The sequence below is a fragment of the Symphalangus syndactylus genome, chromosome 17, assembly GCF_028878055.3.
Source record: "Symphalangus syndactylus isolate Jambi chromosome 17, NHGRI_mSymSyn1-v2.1_pri, whole genome shotgun sequence".
Taxonomy (NCBI): domain Eukaryota; kingdom Metazoa; phylum Chordata; class Mammalia; order Primates; family Hylobatidae; genus Symphalangus; species Symphalangus syndactylus.
Window position 1 is genome coordinate 78,623,424 of NC_072439.2, and position 20,420 is coordinate 78,643,843.

Sequence of the window (20,420 nt, forward strand, 5' to 3'; positions counted from 1 at the left end):
AACAAAAGCCCAGAACCTAATGGCTTCCCTGCTGAATTCTACAAATGTTTAATGAAAAACTAATACCATTCCTACTCAAATTATTCCAAAACATGGAGGAGGAGAGAATACTTCAAAACTCATTCTACAAGATCAAAATATTACCCTGATACCAAAGACAATGACACATCAAAAAAAGAAAACTACAGGCCAATATACCTGATGAACATTGATACAAAAACCTCAACAAAATAGTAGCAAACCTAATCCAACAACATATTAAAAATATCATTCATCATGACCAAGTGGGATTTATCCCAAGGATGCAAGGATGGTTCAACATATGCAAATCAATCGATATGATACATCAGATCAACAGAATGAACAGTAAAAAACAAATGATCATTTCAATTGATGCTGAAAAATTATTTAATAATGTGCAACACCCCTTCATTATAAAAACCCTCAACACACTTGGTATTAAGGAACATACCTCAACAAAATAAAAGCCATACACAATAGACCCACAGTTAGTATTATACTGGTAAAAAAATGAAAACCTTTCCTCTAAGACATGGATTGCAACAAGGATGCCCATTGCCACCACATTATTCAGTATAGTACTGGAACTTCTAGATAGAGAAATCTGGCAGGAGAAAGAAATAGAGGGCATTCAAATTGAAAGGAAATAAGTTAAATTATCCTTGTTTGCAGAAGATATTATCTTATATTTGGATAAACCTAAAAATTGCACCAAAAAACTATTGGAACTAATCAACAAATTCAGTAAAGTTGCAGTATATGAACTCAACATACAAAAATCAATAGCATTTCCATGTGCCAATAGTCAACAATCTGAAAAATAAATCAAGAAAGTAATCTCATTTACAATGGCTACAAATAAAATTAAATACCTAGGAATTAACCAAAGAAGTGAAAGATCTGTACAAGGAAAACTATAAAGCATTGATGAAAGAAATTGAAGAGAAAATAAAAAATGGAAAGATATTCTATGTTCATGGTTTGGAAGAATCAATATTGTTAAAATGTCCATACCCAAAGCAGTCCACAAATTTGATTCAATCTCTATCAAAATGTCAATGATCTTCTTCACAGGAACAGAAAATACAATCCCAAAATTTATATGAATACCACAAAAACTCAGAGTAGCCAAAGCTATCAACTAGACCCCTATCTCTTGCCATATGCAAGAGTCAAATCAAAATGCATTAAAAACTTAGATCTAAGACCTCAAACTATAAAACTACTAAAAGAGAACACTGGGGCAACTTTCTAGGACATTGGTCTGAGCAAAGATTTCTTGAGTAATATCCCACTAGCATAGGTAACCAAAGCAAAAATGGACAAGTGGGATCACAGCAAGCTAAAACTTCTGCACAACAAAGAAAACAATCAACAAAGTCAAGAGACAACCCACAGAATAGGAGAAAATATTTGCAAACTATTTATACCACAAGGGATTAATAACCAGAATATATAAGGAGTTCAGACAACTCTATTAGAAAAAAATCTAATAATTTGATTTAAAAATGGGCAAAAGATATGAATAGACATTTCTCAAAAGAAGACATGCAAATGGCAATAAATATATTAAAAGGTGATCAACATCACGGATCATCAGAAATGCAAATCAAAACTACAATTAGATATCATCTCATCCCAGTTAAAATGGCTTTTATCCAAAAGACAGACAGATAGAAATGAATGCTGGTGAGGATGTGGAGAAAAGGGAATCCTCATATGCTGTTGGTGGGAGCATAAAATAGTACAGTCACTATGGAAAACAATTTGGAGAATCTTCAAAGAACTAAAAATAGAACTGCCATATGACTCAGCAATCCCACTGCTAGGTATGTACCCAGAAGAAAGGAAACCAGTATATCAACTAGACATCTACACTCCCATTTTATTGGAGCACTATTCACAATAGCCAAAGTTTGGAAGCATCCTAAGTGTCTATCTACAGATGAATAGATAAAGAAAATGTGATACATATACACAATGGAATACTATTCAGCCATAAAAAAGAATGAGATTCTGTCATTTGCAACAACATGGATAAAACTGGAGGACATTTTGTTAAGTGACTAAGCAAGGCACTAAAAGACCAACTTTGTATGTTCTCACTTATTTGTGGAACCAAAAATTAAGACAATTGAACTCACGGACACAGGGAGTAGAATCATGGTTACCAGAGGCTGCAAAAGGTAGTGGGGAGAAAGCATATTATGGAGATGGTTAACAGGTACAGAAATATAGTTAGATAGAATGAATAAGGTCTAGTATTTGATAGCACAACAGAGTGATTACAATAAACAATAGTTCATTGTACATTTTTAAATAAATTGTATAATTGGCATATCTGTAGCACAAAGAAATGATAAATGCTTCAAGTAATGGATACCCCATTTACCCTAATGTAATTATTATGCATTATATGCTTGTATCAAAATATCTCATGTACCCATAAAAATTAAAAATTTAACAACTAAATAAAAAACAGATTTATCAGCCAAATTTAAAACGCAGCAATTTTCATTTCCTACAAAGAGGAATTCAAAGCAAAAAAGGATTAAATGGGAAAGGAGTAGTTTTATATTAACATAAGCTACACAATCAAAATATACCAAAAAACATAACATTCAAAGCTAGTTTTGTGAGGAATACAGTGGGCAGAATAAAGACATAATAGCAAACATTTACTAGTAAGGTTCTCACTATATATCAGACTATGCCAAGAGTGTCACATAGATTATCTTATTTAATACTCATAAAAATTGAATTAAACCCATGTCCTAGTATCAACTAGAGTTTTTTCAGTTAGGAAAACGGAGGCTAGGACAGCCAAAGAGGCAGGCATTTGCAGAGCCAGGATGTGCGCCTAGTATGGTCTGAATGTTTATGTTTCCCAAAAATTCTTATGTTCAAATCTTCACCCTTAAAATGATGGGGTTAGGACATGGAGCCCTTCGAAGGTAATTAGGTTGTGAGGGCAGAGCCCTCAGGAATCGGATTGGCACCTTTATAAGGGAGGCCAGAGAGAAAGCCCTACCCCCTTCTACCATGTGAAACTACAGCGAGAAAGCACAGCTTATTAAGCATGAAGTGAGCCCTCACCAGACACTGATTCTATGAACACCTTGAACTTGGACTTCCCAGCCTCCAGAACTGTGAGAAATAAGTGTTTGTTGTATATAAGCCACCCAGTTTGTAGTAATTTGTTATAGTAGCACAAACTAAGACACAGCCCAAACCGTCTGATTCAGAACCCATTCTGATCAAAATTAAAACTCTCTGCATCTCCCCATTGTAATAGGAGCCTAACATTTCTCAGTCAGATTTTGACTGATAAAATTTTTAAAAAATACATAGACAATTGTTAAAATATTATTTTGGATAAGAAGATGTAAAAAAATACAAATATATCACACTGTGCACAGAGAATTCTGTTAGAATTTATCTTCTTAACAACCAATCAGTGTAATATATGCAAAAGTTAATTCTGACCCAATGTACAAGGAAAAGAAACAACATAAAAAGGTAAAACAAATAAAACGGGGATTTGCAGAAGATGGCGGATAGGAGGCAAGACTAGCTTGCAGCTCCCGCTCCAACAAACAGAACAGCATGTGGAAACTCACATCATGAACTTTTGCTCCAGGAACTACTGCAAGAACATGCCAGGAAAGCTGAGAGAATCAACAGACCCTTTGAAGGAACTGGATCACCACTACAGGCTCCCTGAGATGTGAAAAAACTGTGAGGCTACTTGCTTTCTCAGTTGGGAAGCTTGTGGTCCTGAGCAAGTTCTCAGCCCTGGTCACTGGCTGCCTGGAATCTGTTGGGGGGACACAGTGGGAGTGAGACCAGCCTTTAGGACTGTAGGCTGCATAGGACCAGGGGGAGATCTATGACTGCCAGCTTTCCCCCACTTCCCTGGTGACCTGTATGACTCAGCAGATGCAGCCCTAATCTCCCTGGGAACATATCTCCATTGGCCTGGAAACCACACTCCCATTCCCACAGCAGCCACAGCAAGCCCCGCCCAAGGAGAGGCTGAGTTCAGACACGCTAACCTTGCCCGAACCTGGTAGTTCAAGGCAGCTGCAGGAATTTGCATAAGTAACAAGAAGCCAAATGTCAATCACCAATACAATGGGAAAGTGTCTCCAGGGCATGTCAGACACCTTTGCAGCAACCCCTTCCATCACAGGCTCAGAAGTTTAGGAGGAAAAAAATGGTTTTGTGGGCTGGGTCGAGGGTTCCTCTGCTGTGTGCATCCTAGGGACTTGGTGCCCTAAGTCCCACCTGTTCCAGCCATGACTGAAAGAGACCAAGGTACAGCTTGGGCTGTTGCTTCAGAGGGTGGAAGCCCCGTGCCTTGGCAGCTTCCACATGGTGTGGAGCCTGCATGTGCACAGAAGACAAAAGTCGAGGTTTGGGAACCTCTGCCTAGATTTCAGAGGATGTATGGAAATGCCTGGATGCCTAGGCAGAAGTTTGCTGCAGGGGCAGGGCCTTTATGGAGAACCTCTGCTAAGGCAGTGTGGAAGGGAAATGTGGGGTCAGAGTCCCCAGAGTCCCTACTGGGGCACAGCCTAGTGGAGCTGTGAGAAGAGGGTCACCATCCTTCAGACCCCAGAATAGTAGATCCACCTACAGCTTGCACTGTGTGCTGGAAAAGCTGCAAACACTCAATGCCAGCCTGTGAAAGCAGCCAGGAGGGGGACTATGCCCTGCAAAGCCACAGGAATGGAACTGCCCAAGGCTGTGGGAGCCCACTACTTGCATCAGCGTGACCTGGATGTGAGACATGGAATCAAAGGAGATCGTCTTAGAGCTTTAAGATTTGCCTGCCCCACTGGATTTGGGACAGGCATGGAGCCTGTAGCCCCTTTGTTTTGTCCAATTTCTCCCATTTGGAATGGCTGTATTTACTCAATGCCTGTACCTTCATTGTATCTAGGAAGTAACTGACTTGCTTTTGATTTTATAGGCTCATAGGTGGAAGGGATTTGCCTTGTCTCAGATGAGACTTTGGACTATGGACTTTTGAGTTAATGCTGAAATGACTTTGGGGGGCTTAAGACTTTGGGGGACTGTTGGGAAGGTATGATTGGTTTTGAAATGTGGGGACATGAGATTTTGGAGGGGCAAAATGATATGGTTTGGCTGTGTCCCTGAGCAAATCTCATCTTGAATTGTAACTCCCACAATTTCCACGTGTTGTGGGAGGGACCCAGTGGAGGTAACTGAATCATGGGTGTGGGTTTTTCCCATGCTATTCTCATGATAGTGAATACATCTCATGAGATCTGATGGTTTTAAAAAGGGGAGTTTCCCTGCACAAGCTCTCTTTTTTGCCTGCTGTTATCCATGTAAGATGTGGCTTGCTCTTCCTTGCCTTCCACCACGATTGTGAGGCCTCCCCAGCCATGTGGAACTGTAAGTCCATTAAACCTCTTGGTTTTGTAAATTGCCCAGTCTTGGGTGTCTTTATATCAGCAGCATGAAAGCAGAATAATAAACTTCTGCAAGGAAAACTACAAAACACTCCTGAAAGAAATCATAGATGATGCAAACAAATGGAAACACATCCCTTGCACAGGGACAGGTTAAATCGATATTGTAAAAATGACCACACTGCTAAAAGCCATCTACAAATCCAATGCAATTCCCATCAAAATACCACTATCATTCTTCACAGAACTAGAAAAAACAATTCTAAAATTCATATGAATCCAAAAAGAGCCTACATAGACAAAGCAAGACTAAGCCAAAGGAACTAATTGGGGGCATCACATTATGTGACTTCAAACTATGCTATAAGGCCATAGTCACCAAAACAGCATGGTACTGGTATAAAAATAGGCACATAGACCAATGGAACGGAATAGAGAACTCAGAAATAAACCCAAGTACTTGCAGCCAACTGATCTTCAACAAAGCAAACAAAAACATAAACTGAGAAAAGGACACCCTATTCAATAAATGGTGCTGGTATAATTGGCAATCCACATGTAAAAGAATGAAACTGAAGCCTCATCTCTGACCTTACACAAAAATCAACTCAAGATAGATCAAAGACTTAAATCTAAGACCTGAAACCATAAAAATTCCAGAAGATAACACTGGAGAAACCCTTCTGGACATTGGCTTAGGGAAAGATTTCATAACCAAGAACCCAAAAGCAAATGCAACAAAAACAAAGATAAATAGATGGAACTTAATTAAACTAAAAAGTTTCTGCACAGCAAAAGACACAATCTGCAGAGTAAACAGAAAACCCACAGAGTGGGAAAAAAATCTTCACAGTCTGTACATCTGACAAAGGACTAACATCCAGAATCTGCAAGAACTCAAACAAATCAGTGAGAGTAAAACAAACAATCCCATCAAAAAGTGGGCTAAGGACATGAATAGACAATTCTTAAAAGAAGATATACAGATGGCCAACAAGCATATGGAAAAATGCTCAACATCACTAATGATCAGGGAAATGCAAATCAAAACCACAATGTGATACCACCTTACTCCTGCAAGAATGGCCATAATCAAAAAATAATAGATGTTGGCATAGATGTGGTTAAAAGGGAACACTTTTACACTGCTATTGAGAATGTAAACTAGTACAACCACTATTGAAAACAATGTGGAGATCCCTTAAAGAACTGAAAGTAGATCTACCATTTGATCCAGCAATTCCACTACTGGGTATCTACCCAGAGGAAAAGAAGTCATATAAAAAAAGATACTTGCACACACATGTTTATAGCAGCACAATTTGCAATTGCAAAAATGTGGAACCAGCCCAAATGCCCATAAATCAATGAGTGGATAAAGAAAATGTGGTATATATACCATGGGCTACTGAGCCATAAAAAGGAATGAAATAATGGCATTCACAGCAACCTGGATGGAATTGAAGACTATTATTCTTAGTGAAATAACTCAGGAATGGAAAAACAAGCATCTCATGTTTTCACTAATAAGTGGGCGCTAAGCTATGAGGACACAAAGGCATAAGAATTATACAAAGGACTTTGGGGACTTAGGTGAAAGCGTGGGAGGGGGTTGAGGGATAAAAGGCTACACACTGGGTACAATGTACACTGTTTGGATGATGGATGCGCCGAAATCACCACTAAAGAACTTATTCATGTAACCAAACACCACCCATTCCCCAATAACCTATTGAAATAAAAAATAAATTTTTTTTAAAAAAAGGTTACAAACTTTCACTTATTAGATAAACCAGTTCTGGGGATCTAATGCACACCATGAGTGGTGATGGATGTGTTAATTAATTTTATTGTAATTATTACGTAATGTAGATATAAATCATCACGTTATACACCTTGAAAAAAAAAAGTAAAAATTGTAACTCACTTTTCCTGACTGTAATAAATTACTAACAATAATATAGTAGCAGTAATTGGTAGTAAAAAGTCCACACATTTAGTAATTTTAAAACATTCTACCAAACTATTTAATCAAAGTGTACATCAAAACTCCAATTTTAAAACTATGTAAAAATATTATCAGTAATAGATAATTGATACAGCAACTGTCATATCTAACTTTTTAAATAACCCTCTTATAGTAACTATAAAAATCTGCTTAAAGCTAATAAGCATAAACCCAAGAAGACATATGCCAATCTAACATGTAGACATCTGAAAACTTTATTATAAGACACTCAAAAGAAGATTGAAATAAATGAAGTCTCCTGTTTCTGAATAGAAAGGACATTACCAAGGCAGTTTGGAAGATCTGGGGCACAGAAGCCATTAACATATATTACTATTAATAGGAGTGATAGTAGTAATAATGCATTATAAGCAATAATATTCGTATTTTTGAATTTTTAAGTAATTCTATTACTTCCCTATAATAATGTGACTTTTCCAAATTTTCTACAATTACCATGCATCCCTTCTATAATTGAGGTGAATTTTTCTTTAAAAATGAACTATTCATCAATTGTATTTTATCATTCTGTTTGCCAGATCTGTTATTCTGGAATTCATTTGTTTGATTTGCTCTTTATAAATTGCCTATGGCTGCTTTAACTTACCGAGAAATGGCTTTTACATTTGGGTCTGTGATGAAGCCATGGGGTGGTGGATTTTGCAGATTCTCTAATTTGAGTCAGGAGGGAAACTCCCCCATTGAGCAAAACCTGAAGATCCTTCTGTATTCATAATTGTATAATAAATCACTCCCAAAAGTTATTGGTATAAACTGATCATTTGTTTGCTCACATTCTTACGGTCAGCGATGTGGGCAGGACTTAGTTGGAATGGCTCACCTCTGCTCCACCTGGGCTTACTGATGTTTGTGACCGGGTGTCTGGTTGACCAGGGCTGGTTTGATCTGGAAAGCCTCATTTCGGTGTGCGGCAGCTGGCGAGTCTTTTCGCTTGGCACCTCAGTTCTCCCCCACCGAGCCAGCCTGTTATCTGGGCTTCCTCAATGGTGGATTGTTTTCAAGACAATGAAAAAAGAATCTGCAAGTCCCGTTGAAACTTCACCTCAAATGTCACACAATGTCACTCTGCCACATTCTATTGGTCAAAGTAAGTCACAAGCCAGCCCAGATTCACAGTGTGGAGGGCACAGACTCCACCTTTCAAGGCAGAGTAGCCAAGTCCCTTCACAAAGCAGCATGAAGAATTGCTACAGCCATCTTTGCAAGTAATCTTCCTCACTGTATCATAATTTATTCATCCTTACATTTTTTTAAGAAAGTCTTTAAGTGCCTCCTAAGTGCTAAATTCTGTTCTAGCCACTGGAGCACAGCAGTGAACAAGACAGACATAGTGCTTGCCCTTGTGGGAGTCACAGCTGTCGAGGAAGACCTGCACTGAACCATGATAACACGTGCTGTGAGTGCTACAGAAAAGTACCAGGCTGGACTGGAGACTAGTGTAGCTGACTAACCCAGAATGGGAGGTAGCACGATGCAGGCGGGGAAGTCAGGAAGACAGTATTATTTCCCATGTGTATCAGAGTTTTCTACTTCCTGTATCTACTTGGGTTCTAATACCTCATTTTACTGTATCTGTGCTGCAGATGTATTTATTTCTCCTCTACCATAGAATTGTATGCTTACAAAGTGAAAACAGAAGAAAAATTGGGGGGAAATATTCCTTTCAAAGAAAGTCTAGAACAGTCTTGGGGCCAGGGGGAAAGAAGAACTAACTTTTGTGAAATCGTAATTTTTTTATCATGTCAAAATCTTTTCCTAATTGAGGAATTTATAATTAATTAAGAAAGCTGGGCTTTTCAAGTGCACGACTCTCCCTTTGATCTACAGTGCTCCAAGCTGTGAGTTCCCAGATGCCTGAAGCTGGTTTTAACTAAAGTGTTTCCTTAGCAAAGGCATTTTCTATGGCACAAACTGAAAACACGGTTGTGGTGCATTTTGTCAGAAGATCCAAATCGATAAGCTGAGATGCCAGGGTTTGAAAACCTGATGTGCTGGAGGTGGTTGACTTACTAATCTATAGATATCATACTGAGAAGATTTAGGGTCTTTGATGACTGTTCAAAGAGTGTTTGAGATAAAGAATCCGGTGGGAGAAGAGGTGGAACAGAAGAGCACGTCAGAGTCTTGTCACACAGCTGCAAGAAAGCTCTCCACCAGTGTTACTCTCTTCCCAGCAGGTTTGTTGGAAATGTGCTTCTTGTGTTAGGTTCAAAGAGTCTGGTGATAGGTCTGTGAGGTAGATGCTCCCGGGGGTGTGGTGTGTGCTGTCAAAGAAAATAGCAAATAGCAGCAGGCTCCCTCAACAAGAAGTATGGTTAGAGTTCAAAGTGCTATGGATGTTGTTAAGGAGTATTTAATCAATGAGGCAACAAATATTTTAGAATCTCTATTATGTATTAGACACTATGTTAGGTTTCAGGGACATGATGTTGAATAAGACAGACATCATCCCTGCCCTTATAGAGATTATAGTCTGCTGAGGAAACAGGTAGTAACCAGGCAGTTCCAACACCATGTGAAAAGAACAGAGATAGGGAAATACAGAAAACTATGGAAACAGCAGTGGTGCACCTACCTCAAACTTCAAGACTTCCTGACAGAAGTAGTATCTGAGCTGAGCACTGAAGGACCCACAGTGGCTAACCCAGAAAACAAAAGGTCACCTGGTTAACAATGGCAAAATCCACTAAAATGAAAGAGAATTTTTAAAATAAAAGACACATAAGCCTACAAGGGCAAAGAGGATGGGAAAGAAGATGCCAACAAAAAATCTGGGAATTTGGAAAGCAGATTGACAAATGGAAAATGCCTTAGCTGAGTTGAGAAAACTGACTCTCAACCAGCAGAGAGAAGAACCACAAAGCAACATCATTTGTGCTGCTGAACCCCTCAGTGCTGTAGAACTCATGACACCTGGTACCTAAGAAAACAGTGGTGAAGATGGCTTTAAAACCAGTGCACTGATTGAAACTCTAAGAGGGAATTCAATCTCCTCCTCCACACTGCCCAGGCTGGCACCTGCCCATCACCTACCATGGCAAGGCACTTCAGGCTTTTCTTTTGGAGAGGGTAGAACAGGTCCCTGGACTAAAGACACAAGGTATAGCCTAAGGCAAAAAGGAACCCTACTGGAAATAAGTCTCACACTGAGTGTTAAAAGCCTCAACTCTCTTGAACCACTTAGTATCCTGGACACAGACTTACATTCTATTCTCTGTGACTGGAAAGTTCTTTTCTAAGGAAACTGAATAACTGAAGAGAAAATACGAGAATGGTCTGTAACTGGGGGGTTACCTAACCACATGGCATAAAAAGGTTGCCATACAGTGAAGACCACAGTTAACAAGCATGTCCCACCGTCCCCATGTATATAAAGTTTCCAAATAGGTTTTTTGTGCCCCACTCCTAAATGCAAACCGTCAAGAATTATTGGACATTGTAGGAAATTATCTAAAATGGAAGGCAGATATCTATTCTAAAGCAAACAAATAATTCAAAAAAGCAAACTAGGGCAGCCCAAGGTGGCTCGCACCTGTAATCCCAGCCCTTTGGGAGGACGGGACGGGAGGATTCCTTGAGCCCTGGAGTTCAAGACCATCCTGAGCAACATGGCAAAACCGCATCCTACAAAAAATTAAAAACTTAGCCAGGCATGGTGGCACACACCTGTAGTCCCAGCTAATCAAGAGGCTGAGGTGGGAGGATTGCTTGAGCCCAGGAGGTCGAGTCTGCAGTGAGCCAAGATCATGCCACTGCGCTCTAGCCTGGGCAAAAGACTGAGACCCTGTCTCAAGGAAAGAAAAAAAAAAAAAAGCAAACTAGAAGAAACGGAGGCTGCAAACAGAGAAGTCAACTTCACCAAAATTTTTTTGAGATGTTCAACAAAATAAGAGAAGAAACAATAGAGACTTCTATTTTTTCATTTGCCCAAGCTACAAATCTTGAATTCATCCTTGACTTTCTTTCTGACACACTCCCATAGTCAATCTGTCCTACTACACAGCAACCAGTGATCTTTTTAAAACATAAATTGATTATCTCACTCCCTCATCCAAAAGCCACTCAAATTCTGTTTTCATTCCGAGTAAAAGCCAAAGTGGCTTCAGGGGCTTAAGGTGGCTCACCCCCACCACATCACATCCCACTTTTAGAATATTGTGTCTTTGACTCTCCCTCTCACTCACTCTATTGCAGTTATGCTAATTTCCTGGCTTCTCCAACACACAAGGCACACTGCCTTAGGGACTTGACTTTAGCCGTTCCCTTTACCAAGACACTATTTCCCTTCCTGGAACGCTGTTCCCACAGACAACCTTTGGATAACTCCTTCATTATCTTTGTCTTTGGTCAAGTGTTACTTTCTCAATGATGCTTACCTTCAGTGTCCCCCCACCCTCACCCACCACACACACACACACACACACACACACACTTCTAACCCCCCTTTCTCTACTATACTCTTCCTTTTATCCACAACATATATTACATTCTAACAGGTATTTATGGCTCCTGGTCCATTACTCTCCACTAGAATGAGGTTAAAAACTGTATTTTGTTGAATGATGTATTCGGAGCACCTGAACATTGCCTAATAAATAGTAGGCTGTATTCGTTTCCTAGGGCTGCTGTAATGAAGTACCAAAAATAAGGTGGCCAAACATTATATTTCTTGTCTCATAGATCTAAAGGCTGGAAGTTTGCAATCAAGGTGTTGGAAGGATTGGTTCCTACGGAGGGCTGTGCAGTAGAATCTTTTCATCTCTCTCCTATCTTCTGGTGGTTTTCTGGCAATCTTTGGCACTCCTTGGCTTGTAGAGGCATCATTCCAACCTCCACTTTCATCTTACTAGTGTTCTCCTCTATGTCTTCACCTCATCTTCCCTCTGTGTCTGTCTCTGTGTCTAAATTTCTCCTTTTTATTAAGTACGCCAGTCATATTGGATTAGAATTAATCCTAATACTCTTTTTTTAACCTGATTCTCTCTATAAAGACACTATTTCCGAATAAGATCACATCTGAGATATGGGGGTTAGGACTTCAACATATGAATTTGTGGAAGGGGACACAATTCAACCCACAACATAGACACTAAATAAATATTTGTTGTCGGGCACAGTGGCATATGCCTGTAGTCCACTCTGGTCAACATAGCAAAACCCCATCTCTAATAAAAATTAAATAAATAAGTGTTTGTTGAATATTGCATGAATTTTATGTCCATAAAACATGAAATATTGCCAGGTGCAGTGGCTCATGCCTATAATTCCAGCACTTTGGGAAGCTGAGATTGGCGGATCACTTAAGGTCAGGAGTTCAAGACAAGCCTGGTCAATGTGGTGAAACCCCATCTCTACTAAAAAATACAAAAATTAGCCAGGTGTGATGGCAGATGCCTGTAATCCCAGCTACTTGGGAGGCTGAGGCAGGAGCATCGCAAGAACCTGGGAAGCAGAGTTTACAGTGAGCCAAGATCTAGCCACTGCACTCCAGCCTGGGTGACAGAGCAAGACTCCATCTCCGAAAAAAGAAAAACATGAAATATTTACAGAGCAACAATTTTAACGTTCTTATAATAGAAATTTAAAATGATAGTAGAAATCTCTTTTTTAAAACTATGAAAATATACCTAAGGATGTCTTTAGAAAGCATAACAAACACACGAAGGGTTAGAAAATAGGAGATAAATCGATTTTTTAAAATTAGAAAATCAATTCAAAAGTCCAACATCCGACTAATAAACATTTCAGAAAGAGAAAAAGAAGAGATGGAATTATCCAGTAAATAACTCAAAAAATATTCTTAAGAACTGAAGGACATAATTTCCATGGGACATTGAGAGAAAAAAATCTTAAGAATTTGAACGCATTGAAAAGATATTCACACTTCCAAAGGAGAGTTTGGGAATAAGTCAGTGATACAGAGAAAGAGAATTAAACAAGAAAACAAACAAGATAATTATTAAGCAAATCAGAGGATTTATGCAAAGAAGATAAAGTTATCCCAGCCTACCACATGACTCAACTGTGAATAACTCCAAATTTATAATATTACTATATTAGAAAGATATGTGTTCATGTGTATATATTTACATATGTAGGTAGGAAGGGGAGAAGGAAACTAAGTTTCCTCTTCCTTAGTGGGAAGTCAATAGATGATGTCTAATATTGAAAAAAGAACAAGCAGTAAAAACATAATCATGTCATTTAGAGATACAGCTGCCAATACCAAAAGAAATAGCCAAAAGAGTTTAAAACAGTTAGCTCTGGGGGCAGGGAATGGATGAAGTGGGTAGAAGATCACTGATTTTTACAAAACTTTTTAAAGAACTATTTGACTCTATAAATTTATGTCATAATGTGACAAAATAAAAAAGTAAATTTCAAACAGAGAAAGGGAAGAATAAGAAGAGAAAAGAGAGGAAGGATTTTCCAAACAGAGGCAGAAACAAAGGCAGGGGTAATTAGCAAGACACATTCCAGATATGAAATGAGTCCACTCTGAAGCACAGAGCACGTGGGGACATCAGTGGTGAGAGAGAAGATGATTGAATCAGGTGGAAAACAAACATACAGGGCTTTGTGAGCCAGGAGAAAGAATCTGGGCTTAAGAGCAGTGGGGTAATTTAAAGAGATTGGAATGTAATTAGATTTGCCTCTTAGTCACTAAAACAGTGAGCATGAGTATGATCTGGGTACAAATAGGCTATGGTAAACCCAAGGACAGTTCTCACTGAGGCTCTGTGACGTCGGCCAGGCTTTACTCAAGAACTGTTGCCTCCGAAGTCCCCCCCTGATCAATCAGGGTCCCTGGACAACACCACAGGGCCAGGTTCCTGATAACCACAGTATAGTTGTCTTGGCCTTCAGGCTAAAAAGTATGGGGCCAAAGGACAACCAAAAGACCCAGTATCCCAGGATGAGGCTGGAGTCATGAATCAAAACAGACTCTCCAAACCAAGCCACAAGTCTAAAGAGGCCAGAGGCAGAGAGCCACAAAGCAAGTGTAAATCAAAGGGAGCATCACGGGAGTGGGGACAAGCAGGGTTGGCAGAGTGCTAAGAGGCAGTCCAAAGGGATACCCTGAATTGTTCAAATGCAGGAAAGGGTCCTTTCCTAAGGTATAGTTACCCACTGCCATATAACAAATCACCCCAAAGGTTACTGGCTTAAAACAAGGAGTGTATGTGCTCGTGATTCTGTGAAACAGCAATTTGGCCGGGGTTCAGCTGGGCAGCTCTTCTGTTGGTTTTGCCTGGGCCATTCCTGCAGCTGAAGATATCTGGCCAAGATGGTGCCAGGTGGTCTAAATTGGGCTCTCTACATGGCTGGCAGCTGGTGCTGGCTGTTGGCTAATGGATCTTCGGGACTTAGCTGGATTGACTATCTCTGCTTTATATGACTTCTCATCTTCTTGTAGGTTACACCACATTTCACCATATGGCAATTACAGGGAAGCATTCTAAGAGAGTGAGGACTGGAGCTTTAAGGCCTATGTTTGGAATTCTCATGATACCACTTTCTACTGATCAGAGTCCCAAGGCCAGCCCAGACTCACAGGGTGGGGAGTGAGACTGCATCTCTCAATGAGAGCAGCATCAAGTCACATCGACAAAGCACATACACATAGGGAGAGGAGAAACTGTTGCAGTCAGCTTTGCAAACAGTGCCTCAGGTTACCAGGTCAGCCCAGAGGTCTCTGGGAGCCTTCAGAGGTGAAAATGGCCAAATATCACACCTGCTCACTTCTCATTGAACTTAACAGCAACAGGACATCTTCACTTTCCGAAAGGAGGTAGAGAAGTCCAAGCCCATAACATCGTGGCTTACTGAGTGCCATCAGTTACATAGAAAATAACTTCATCCCCGGGTGCTTTTAAGTTATAAATTTAATTGTAAATTATAAGTAAAAATTTGTGGGGGTTATTGTTACAGTCAGTGAATTTCTGTTCTTAAAAATGTATTTCAACCCCATCTCTACTAAAAATACAAAAAAAAATTAGCCAGGCATGGTGGCATACACCTGTAGTCCCAGCTACTTGGGAGGCTGAGGCAGGAGAATGGCATGAATCCGGGAGGCGGAGTTTGCAGTGAGCCGAGATCGCACCACCGCACTCCAGCCTGGGTGATGGTGCAAGACTCTGTCTCAAAAAAAAAAAAAAAAGTATTTCATAATTGTTTCAAAGTAGCTTCAATTAAATATCTATTTAATATCCTTACCTCAAAAAATTCCACCTATGAACTCTAAGATAGGCATCATCTAACAAACATATACAGCTACACCAGTCATTCTGACAGAAATAGAGAATAAGGTTCATCTTCCCTGTCAAGTAACCCTACTCTGAGAGTATTTAGAGCCAGAGAGAGCTCCTTCCTGGCACCTTGGCCCCAGGCAGGAGCCAAAGTTCACGTGGCCTCTGGTCACGCAGATACTTCTATTTCCAAGGCTTTTGTAGTCAGTCTTTTCTAGGATATCAGTAGTCTGAGTTCATCTGAAACACTCTTGTGGAGAAAACATAGAGCTCACCCTCTGTTTGCCTATCACCCGCTTTTAGAAGGTTGCTTCTTTTTCCATTACTTCTCTCCCCCTCAGGCTTTGGTCTGTAGTATTCTATTCTTCCTTACATTGAAAAAAACATATACAAAGTACTGAGGAAAGGTAATATATAAAATATCAAGACAACAAGAAAAAAGAATGCCTTTTTAAAAAGTCAAAAATAAATTTGGTAATTAGTCTTATACTTCCCCAATAACATAACATCCATTTGTTAATTCCATTTGTTAATTCCATTTGTTACTTTAATCTATATTTGTTGGTCACTTATTATTCAACAAATATTTGTTGCTCAGATGTACTCTGCATGGGACACAGGGGCTACAGAGATAAACATGAACTTCCCTGATCACAGAGACTTCACAATCAAGAAAAGGAGACATTTGTAAAGTAGAGTGTGAGTGGCTGACCAAATACCTGAGAAGAGGCTTCTTTCGCTGGTTTGAACCTCTTCATATGAAAAACTCAAGAGTAGGGAGTCAAATAAACTCATAATATTGTATTTGTATAACCACAAAATGTCTGGCTTTAGTGAAGGAAATTTTTTTTTAATCATTAGGTCAAACTAGTTTTACGTAAACACGATCTTGGCGAGCGCAAGTCAAGAAGTTCTGTTTTCTGGTTCCGTTGTTTTCAACTCCATTGAACAAATGGAGCATTGGCTGGATGCAGGAAATGGGTTCAGAGACATAAACACATCTCCAATGTCAGAAAGCTTTCAATCTAGAAAAAAGATGGGCTGTTAGGCATCTGTGTACAATTCCCATTTCAGTGTCAAAATAAATAGACCAATAATCTGTACTGTTTTTCTTAAGATGGTTGTATGATTTAAGTAAAGGAAATGAAAGGAAGCCTTGTATAAAATTAAGGAAAAGAGAAAAAGCTGAAATATCTCCATCCTCTAAGACAGAAAATATTTTGAGAACAAGACAAATCTAATACACATAAATGTTTTAAATGGCAAAGAAAACCAAATTACCCAACTGGAAAATAATGAAAACTTTGGAAAACATGATTTTGAAACAAGCTCTTACAAAGTTTAAGCTGAAATAAATAAGATCCGAATTAATTATGTCTCAGAGCATTTAGACAGTTTATGCCTTTAGTAAACTGTTTACAATGTTCTAAAAATACTGAGAACTGGTAAAAGACCACCAGAGTTTTGGAAAAAAAATGCCAAGACATTTTTATAAGACACAGAACTTTCTAATGTACTCAGCTTTGTTATCTTACTGGAAAGTCCTAGGCAGGGCATGAGAGGAATTATAGAAATTGTTTTAAAGCTTCTAGAATATAATGGCATTATGACTAATATGCTTTGGGCTTTTATGAAGGGGAAAAAAAACTCATATTAGACGAACCGGGGAGATGTTTTTGATAGAATGCCAGAATTAATGAATGGAACACAATAGGTGTTGATTTTATGTCATTATAAGTTAAGCCTGTTATTTTGCAGTCAAGGAATGAAAAATAAATATCAAACAAGCCTGACCTGCTCTCCTGATTTAATAGCTTAATTCCCAGAAATGCCAGTGAAAAACAGCACAAATGTTTGCCTAGGCCAATTCTTCTTTATTATAGTTCATCCATTTTCCCTTTTCCACAAGGAATGCAGCACCTTACAGAGCTTAATTAAGTTTATATTTTATGACACAAACCACATTGTCTTAAAAAAGAAAGTCTGTTAGAAGCAAGAGAGGAGGATGTGTCTCAGAACCCAGTCCATAAGAAAGCAACCAAAGATGGTTACGCTATTCTATGGATCCTTATGCTTAGTGGCCAACGCAACGATGAGGACTCTTTCACCTGTTACGATAATGGACATTTTACACTAAGCAAAGGTAGTAATGGAAATAACCTACATCCATGTCAAGAAAAGAAAAGTGTCTCTGGGAGATTCATCCTTAGCCCTAATGACACTTTTCTTTCATCACATATGTTCGTTGTTTCTATATTCTTTCTTCTCTTAACATTGAGAAAGGATGTCAGAAGGATTCTCCCTGGCCGCCTCTTGAACGTGTTTTTCTAGAATGCTGTTTTTCACTGGCATTTCTGGAAATGTCTAATGAAATTCCCTTAAGGTAAAAAGGTGCTTAAATGTGTAACAGTTTATTCTGTCAGTGGAGTTAATGTGTCAGAGCCTCAGGAATTAAGTTGCTGAAAAAACTTGCTTTCTAATGTTTTGTTTTATTTTTTGTTTTTTGTTTTTTGGTAGTTTTTTTTTTTTTTTTTTTTTTTTTTTTTTTTTGAGGAGATTGACTTGACCTCAGCAAAGTGACGGATTGCCTGTCAGAGCTAAGTGAAATGTAAATGTTTAAAATAGGATCTACATCAGGTATATAATTCAAATGAAAATAAAAACAGGTACAATTGTTGAGACTGCTCTGAGAAAATAAAAACAGAAGTATGAATGTTTCTGTTAGGATAGAGTCAATTGCATGGAAAAATAAAAGCCAAATAATAGGTGCTCAAGCAAATTGAAAATTTATTATACGACACTCTCAAACAAAAGAAGTCCAGATGGAAACAGTACAGATTTTGTATCGACTCTTCCCAGTAACATCAGAGATGTAGGCTAAACTCTGTTCCAAAAACTTGGCAAATGGCTTCAGTTTTCAAGGTTACCTCATAGTCCAAGATGTTTGGCAGAGTTCCAACCATTACAAAAGCATTCCACACAGCAGGAAGAGGAATGGGAGAAAAGGCAAAAAGGCCCTTTTCCCAGCCAAGTTATTGAAGGGATTTGTTTCCCAACGAACTACAGCTCCTCCATATCATAATAAAAATAAGCCTACAGAACCTGTTTTCCATCAGTATCAGAATCAACTACTAATTTATCAACCCTGTCAGCCTGGCTTTTCAGAAGAAAAGGGATATAACTGGTAGCCATGCCACCTGACAACCAGGCAAGTGGCTGTTTGAAAAGCACCCTAGTGAGAACCAGAAAACTGGGTTCTGATCTGCAACTGGGTCTCCGGCTCCCTGACTGATCTAGGACAAGTCGCCCTCTGAACTTGAGTTTATTGATTTGCAAAATGACAGGTCTCAACTAAATGATCTTTAAGCTTCCCTCTAGTTTTTATTTTGTATGAATTACAAATCTTGGTCTCAAATTCCTCATCTGAAAAATCATAAAAATAAATAACTCTATGTTTAAAGATACTGGCCAGGCATTAATCCCAGCATTTTAGGAAGCCAAGGCAGAAGGATCACTTGAGGCCAGGAGTTCAAGACCAGCCTTGTCAACATAGCAAGACCCTGCCGCTACAAAATTTTAAAATTTAACCAGGTGTGGTGACACACACTAGCAGTCCCAGCTACTCAGGAGGCTGAGGTAGGAGGATCACTTGAGCCCAGGAGTTCAAGGCAACAGTGAGCCATGATTTCACCACTGCATTGTAGCCTGGGAGACAGACAGACCCTGTTTCTAAAAAAATAAATAAAATATACTATCTAATAATTGTTTGAGGATAAATTCCCTCAAAACAATTCTGGAGCAACCTGCTATGCATGATGTACTATGCCAACTGTTGAAGACACAGACATGAATAAGATACATTTCCCTTTTTTAGCTCTTTTAGGAATCGCCAAACTGCTTTCCACAATGGTTGAACAAATTTACACTCCCACCAACAGTGTATAAGTGTTCCCTTTTCTCCGCCACCTTGCCAGCATCTATTTTTTTTTTTTTACTTTTTCATAGTAGCCATTCCCACTGGTGTAAGATGGTATCTCATTGTAGTTTTGATTTGTATTTCTCTAATAATCATTGATATTGAGATTTTCTTCAAATGCTTTTTGACCACACGTATATTTCTTTTGAAAAATATCTGTTCGTGCCTTTTGCCCACTTTTTAATGGTTTTTGTTGTTGTTGTTGTTGTTTTTCTTGTAAATTTGTTAAAGTTCTTTATAGATGGTGGATATTAAACATTTGTCTGATGCATAGTTTGCAAATATTTTCTCTCATTCTGTAGGTTGTCTGTTCACTCTGTTGATAGTTTCTTTTACTGTGTAGAAGCTCTTAAGTTTAATTAGATCCCATTTGTCAATTTTTGCTTTTGTTGTGATTGCTTTTGGCATCTTTGTCATGAAATCCTTGCCAGTTCCTGTATCCAGAATGGCACTGCCTAGGTTGTCTTCCAGGGTTTTTATAGTTTTAGGTTTTACATTTAAATCTTTTATCCATCTTGAGTAGATTTTTGTATACAGTATAAGAAAGAGGTTCATTCGACCCAGCAATCTCATTACTGTGTATATACCCAAAGGAATATATATCTTTCTACCATAAAGACACATGCACACGTATGTTCATTGCAACACTATTCACACACACACAAAAAGACAAGAAATCAATCTGAATGCCCATCGATGACAAA